This window comes from Triticum dicoccoides, chromosome 1B, assembly GCF_002162155.2.
Source record: "Triticum dicoccoides isolate Atlit2015 ecotype Zavitan chromosome 1B, WEW_v2.0, whole genome shotgun sequence".
NCBI classification, from domain to species: Eukaryota; Viridiplantae; Streptophyta; class Magnoliopsida; order Poales; family Poaceae; genus Triticum; species Triticum dicoccoides.
This window is the reverse complement of record NC_041381.1, coordinates 532,094,145-532,100,888: the sequence shown is the minus strand read 5'-3', so window position 1 is coordinate 532,100,888 and position 6,744 is coordinate 532,094,145.

Below are 6,744 nucleotides of genomic sequence, written 5' to 3'. Positions count from 1 at the left end.
CTTTGGGGTTGTCTCGCTGTCTCCAAGATAGTCTTCCTTAGCTGTTTTATCAGCTTTGTTGGAGACCAACAAGGATGTATCACTATCCTAAACCTTATCTGCAATACTTCCTTTACCATTGCTTAATAAGGCACTCTTCCCCAATATTCTGTCAGCATTCTAATAGAAGAAACAAGCAGACACATAACAAGTTTAGCATGTACTAGTATATGAAACTCATTTCGTTGAACCAGTTCATTAGTAAGGTGGACAGGATTAAACTACCAAGTCTTCTATTGCCAAGTACTAGTACATAATAAAAGCATCAAATAAACATATATCTATGTCCTATGGTCACTGCATTGTCTTGCCAAATCAAAATAGAGACACGGTTCAAATCATATCAGTTCAAGACAAAGCAGCAGTGAAAGAATACAAAGCGTGGGAAACTACACGGCACAACAAGATTTCAGATGGGTACCACGAGTCTACATGTACAACAACACTATTGTCTCTGTTGTGATGCTAGTAATGTGCATGATATGAAAGTCAACTGTGTACACAATTGAAATTGAAATCAACAGAGCTATTGATAAGAGAAAACCTATTAAAGAAACATGTGTGAACATACCTGCTGTGCCATTGGAGTTTCGATTGGATCCTTCAATCTAAAAATAAGTTTGTATGAGTAAATACAGTGATACAAGAGCAAAGCAATCATAGTTAAAAAGGCGCGCCTAAGCGAGCGCTTAAGCGCGCCTAGGCTCTAGGCGTTGGCAAAACGCATTGCGCATAACTATGCATAATCTGTGCATAACTGCGCATAAGCATGCGCTTTGGTCAGTAAAGCGCAAGGCGGTGGCAAAATGCACAATTAACGCCTAGCGCTTTTTTGAACTATGATAGCAATGGAATCTTAAATTAGAACAGTTGTTCTTCAGGTTTAGGCACTTGTTCTACATGAACAGAGTACAGTAAGACACAAGAATAAAATACTTAAAAATAGAAAATGAGCTCATAGACCTTACCACATTCTTGGTTCGGGACCAGTACAGAACAAGGCGTTCCCAGTCATCGTCCAGTAAATGTGTCTCAGGAGAACGTAAGGGAATTTGATGAGTTTCTTTGCCGGTGAAGTACGTTTTCTTCAGGTAATTCCGATACTGCCACCAAGCATTCTTGAAGATAGCAGAGGTATTAGCACAGGTTACCTCATCCTGAGTTTCCAAATCGGTCCTTCTCTATAGAGAAAAATGTGAAAATTTGTTGTATTATAACCATCATGGAGGTAGGATGTATGGGACGAAGCAAAGTAATTGCCATGAATAACATTACTTACACATAACTCCTGGACAAACACCTGCAACTGGCATTTTCCTTCATCTTCAGTATAATATTTCCAAGATGGGAAGATACGCACATACGATTTAACAACATCAAATGCGATAGATGCTAAACTACGACTAGCTGGTTGTGCTTCCTCCACAGGAATAGGCGTACTAACTGGTGGAGTTGGGGTTCGCCGTGATAGTACTGGCCCTTTGGGCACTAGAGCTGCCTTACTAACTGCTCTTTTTTGGGAGCTTTGTGGTGGAGATGGTGCTGTGTCAACAGGAACTGGGTTACTATCGGCTGGGTTTGGGTTAGATTGGGTGAAGCTGGTTCTCTGTCCATCGCAGTAGGGGTACAATCTGCGAGAGTTTGGGTTATGTGTGGTAGGGCTGGTTCTTGTGCATGTACAACTGGGGTGCTATCTCCACCAAGAGGTAGCACTGTTTTATTTGAAGACCGTGTTTTTATTCCGCTAGATACTGGTATCACCCGCTCCAATTCAAATGGCTGATAAACAGGAAACATAGTTGAATGTACAGACATTGTATGAGAGACAGATGCAATAGATAGTGTGGAAAAAAGAGGGCATGAAATAGTTGACATGTATATTGTTTAACTAAAATGGATAGCATGACATAATTTCACATATATGATGTCTATCTAAACTGGATAGCATAGCATAACATAATGCAAAGATATGATGAATAACTAAACAGGATCGCATGACATAATTCACCTACATGTTATCTAAGTAATCAGGATCGCATCATTTAATTCACATATGTGATTTATATGCTAAACAGAGGGCATTAGATATGATGTCTGAACTAAGAACATGGTGTTGAATATTGTGTATATGATGTCTAAACTATGCAATGCAAGACACCGTATGCATGATATGAGCAGTATAACCGTGCCAAGTTAGAGCATACACCTCAGTGGGGGAATAGGACTGGTCATCTGTCTCTGAATCCATCTCTGAGGATATATCGGGACCCAACAAGAGATTTGCTTCGACAGGTAGCACTGTCTGCTCTGAAGGCCTTGTTTTCACTCCAGATTTTTCCATCTCCCACCCAAATGGTTGGTTCACAGGAAGTGTAGTTTAATGTACAAACATTGTCGACAAATGGAAATGTAATGAAGAAAAGGATGGGCAAGATATCATTCAAATATATGATGCCTGGTTAAACAGGATGGCATTGCACATTTCACATATATTATGGCTGGCTCAAAGACATGAGACTGCATAATTCCCATATATGATATAGAAACTAAACATGTGGCATTACAGAACATGTCTAAACTAAGCAGATGACATATATGATGTCAAAAGTAGGCACTGCAAGGCAACATATGCATGATATGACTAACATCATCATGCCAAGGTAGAGCAAACGCCTTGGGGGGTAAATAGGAGTGGTCAGCGGCGTCTGAATACGCCTCAGAACAGATATCTTCCTCTGGATTACAATCTAGAGAGGGGTGGGGAGGGTTTGCCATTGAACCCACCATGGAGCGATGTCTGCATGACATTGTATTGCCGTGCAAAACTCTTCTCTTTTTCTCTACATGTTCAGCATGACTGTGTACAATATCTGACATGCATACGAAAAAAATATGGTGAGATTATGTAAGGAGAGCATGCAGAAATTTAGAGTGATGGTAACAACCAGTGGATCGACGTTTTTTCGTTGAACCAAAATAGCCCTAATGGATCGACGTGAATGTATAGTAATAAGTGATGCAACAAGTGTACAACCTCTTTGCCGTAGCCGTGTCGACCTCAGCATCATTGGGTTGGTCGCTGAAGCAGTTGAGGCAGAGGTGGCTGTCGGAGGTGTGGAGGAAGATCTGAGGAATCTGTAGACGGCGTCCAGGGCACTGCTCTATTGTGATGGATCATTCTGTCGTTGGAGCAGCACTGGTGAGCCGTAAGACGTCAAGGCTGAAGCAGCATAAGACAGACATCGTCAATCTCAATTGGGATTCTAATAGCATCTCCAATAGATGATGTAAAATGGATGTAAAATTAACATCACCAAAAACCACCTGACTACAACAGATGAGGTAAAAACTGTTGACTCTGAACTTAACTGTCAAAACTGAAATTTACTGTGGAATCTGAATGCTACTATCGAAACTGAATGCAATGGTAGCAAAGAGTCACTTGACATGTAGTTTAGGGAGGTCCTGCAGTTCATCTTCAACCTGCACCCCCTTGAGCCGCCAGCCACCACCGGCCGAACCGCCGGCCCCAGCGCCGCCTCGCCGCCCCGAAACAACTCGCCACCGCCGCCCCGGCCAGCCCTCTAGGCCCCCCGCCCCCCACCCTGAACCCTAAGATAGATAGTGGGGTACCTCTCCGGCGAGCCCCCGTCCCTGCTGTGGGTGGTTCTTCCTTAACTCCGGCGAGCCCCCCCAACCCCTGAAAACCAACTGACCCAAAAGTCGATTCAGTCGACTGAAGTGTGGCTTAATCAGAGTAGAGCAGCAGCACGAGCGAGGGGGAGAGCAGCAGCAACAGCTGGGCGAGCAAGCGATCGAGCGAGAGCCGGAGCAGTAGCAGCAGCGCGAGCGAGCGAGCGAGAGCCGGAGCAACATCAGCAGATCCGGCTGGTATGGACGCCGCCGCCGAAGGGGCCTCGCACTGGGGGCGAGCCGCCGTGGAGATGTCGCCCATGGCGCCGGCTTCAAGGTAGCCGCTCCATGGGAGTGCGGGATGGAGCACCGTCAGTGCCGGGAGGTCAAGTTAAGGAGAAGGTGCGATGTGATGAGTGTACAACCTCTTTGGTGGCGCCGAGTAGACCTTGGCTTCGTCCAGGAGTCGGTGAGGATGTTGCGGTTCCGGTGGAGCAGATTAAGGCGGCGCTGTAGGGATGGAGCAGCCGTGATAGACGAGGCGATCGTTGGAGCAGCTCCTTGGAGGTTGAGGACGGGGCGGCTGAACCAGCGGGACAACGAGATGGACGACGGATCCTCATCCGGGGAGGTGGACGAGGGACGTCAAGCTGTTGCGGTGGACGACATCGTCGGGGAAGAGGCTCCGGCTGGGCAGCGGTGACGTGGTGGACAAAGGAGGGTGGGGTTTCACGGCTGGAGCGGAGAGGTTATGGCGGCCTGGGATTTCGAATGGCGAAAAGGGGGCGATGGGAGGGGGTGAAGCATGACTTAGGGACGCGCTTGTCCAAAATGTAGGGTGTGTTACAAAAGTACCCCCCACCGATTTGAACTAGCGGCCCTTTCGGCTCAGGGTTAGATGGGGGATTTCGCGTGTCGGGATTTGGCAGCTGGAGGGAGTTTTCGCGTGCGTTGTAATTTCGGGATAGCAAGGCGCGGGTTATGAAGGCGCTAGTTTTGGGAGCACGATATCTGAATTTTCGGGATATAACAAGACGTGGGTTGAATTTTAGGGACAAGCCTAACGTGTAGTAATATTGTACTTGTACGTACCAAATCAATTCACACTTCCCTCAACAAAAAAGAAAACAAAAAAAATAAAACTATTCACACCACACAAAGAGAGAGTCTTGCCCCGTTTTACTATACAAATGCTATTCAAAGCTACTCCCTCCTTCCATCTATATAGGGCCTAATGCATTTTTTGATGCTAACTTTGACCAAATACTAGAGCAATGATATATGACATGCAACTTACACAAAGCACACGGTTAACTTCGTCTGTGAAAGGTTCTTTCAATGATATAATTTTCACATTGTGCATGTCATGTACTATTAATCTTGTCAATAGTCAAAGGCGGTCTTAAAAATCTCATTACGCCCTATATAGATGGAAGGAGGGAGTATGAATCCATGTTATGTCCGATTATTATTTTTTCGCTTGCTGTATAATGCATGTAACCAACTCATACCAACATTTTAGTGCATTCCAAATGTCTATACTACCGCTGCAATTCCAACTAAATTTGAATTTGTTTCTCTATTTCAATAAGAATCTACAATCATGATTGTTGCCAACTTCAACCATCATAGTTTCCATGCTATCCGCCAGATATAAATCGGACGGCCTATAATGCAGGATGGTAGGCACACCATCATCAACAACTCCGTTTTTTATAAGAGTAGAGATAAAATATATTAAATGTAGTATAACATGTTCATAAACACACCATGTGTATCACCGTTACATATATTCACACATGTGTCGGTTTAAAACACTATGATAAATTCTTCAATATCTGAATTCGCTTTTTATAATGAAGTATATATGATCTCTATTCGTCTTTTACACCCACACAACCCTCTTCTCTTTGTAGCTAGCGCTAACTTTCTCTTGTGCATGCACACACCCGCATCCCTCTCACCCTCCCTCAGCATTCTCTAGCTCCATCGCGCAAATTCGTCTTTTCACTTTAGGTCGTTCACCCACGGTGTGTGTAGGCCCCCAGCTCCTTCTTTACGTCACACATCGATCGATATGCCTCTCTAGCCAGGTGTGCCTAGCACAAACACAAGCTTCCCCTCTTCTCTTGTCACCGTCCATGCCTCACTCCCACCACTCTTTTCATCGTTCTCGTACTCGCACACTCCTCCCCGCTCGATATAGTATGCCTCTTGTACCACCTCCTACATGCACCCCTCTCTATCCTTCTCCCCGTGCCTCGTTTGCTTCTAACACACACATGCATGTATACCGATCGATCTCCCAACATATACCTGGATCGACTTTAACTACCCCCCCCCATCGATCGACGTACCTCACAAGTTATGTCTCTCCTTTCTCTAACAAAGGGCGATTGATCTTCCTATGTAGTTATGTCTGCTTACCACAGCCACATCGTCCCCCCTCATCATTCGTGCATGCCTCCTGACCCGTCTCTCACACGCACATGCACAGACAACAAGCAGCCATCTCCTCTCTTATTGATATTGCGGGTGTGCCCTCTGTTTGTCTAGCAAGCCTATCCCACCATTTGTTAGAAGCAACTCCACTACCACCCCCTCCAACACTCTAGCTCTATCTCTCTCCCAACCTTATTCCTCTCCTGCACATATGCATGGATGCCGATTGATCTCCCTTAATACATGAGGCAGATCGATCTCCTTAATACATGAGGTAGGCCTCTCTCCTCATCCACACATATACCAGCCATTGTACCTCTATAGTTAATTGGGCCTCCCTCTTCCCCCACCACACACCGATAGTCGAGCGTTGCAGGTAGGTATCCATGCCACAGAGACAAACTGCACATGTCCCCTCTCATGTTCCAGTAGGCCATCCACTCTATATCTTTGATGTGGGCACACACAAATTCGATGGCACTCTTTATCAATCGCGCGTGCACACACACACACACATTATCCCTCTTTTCGATTCTATGGACACCTCAAGCCGGTGATACCTCCACTCTCTTCTCGTGGATCGCCCCCTCTATATATATGTTATATCCAGGACTCTATTTCACACACATT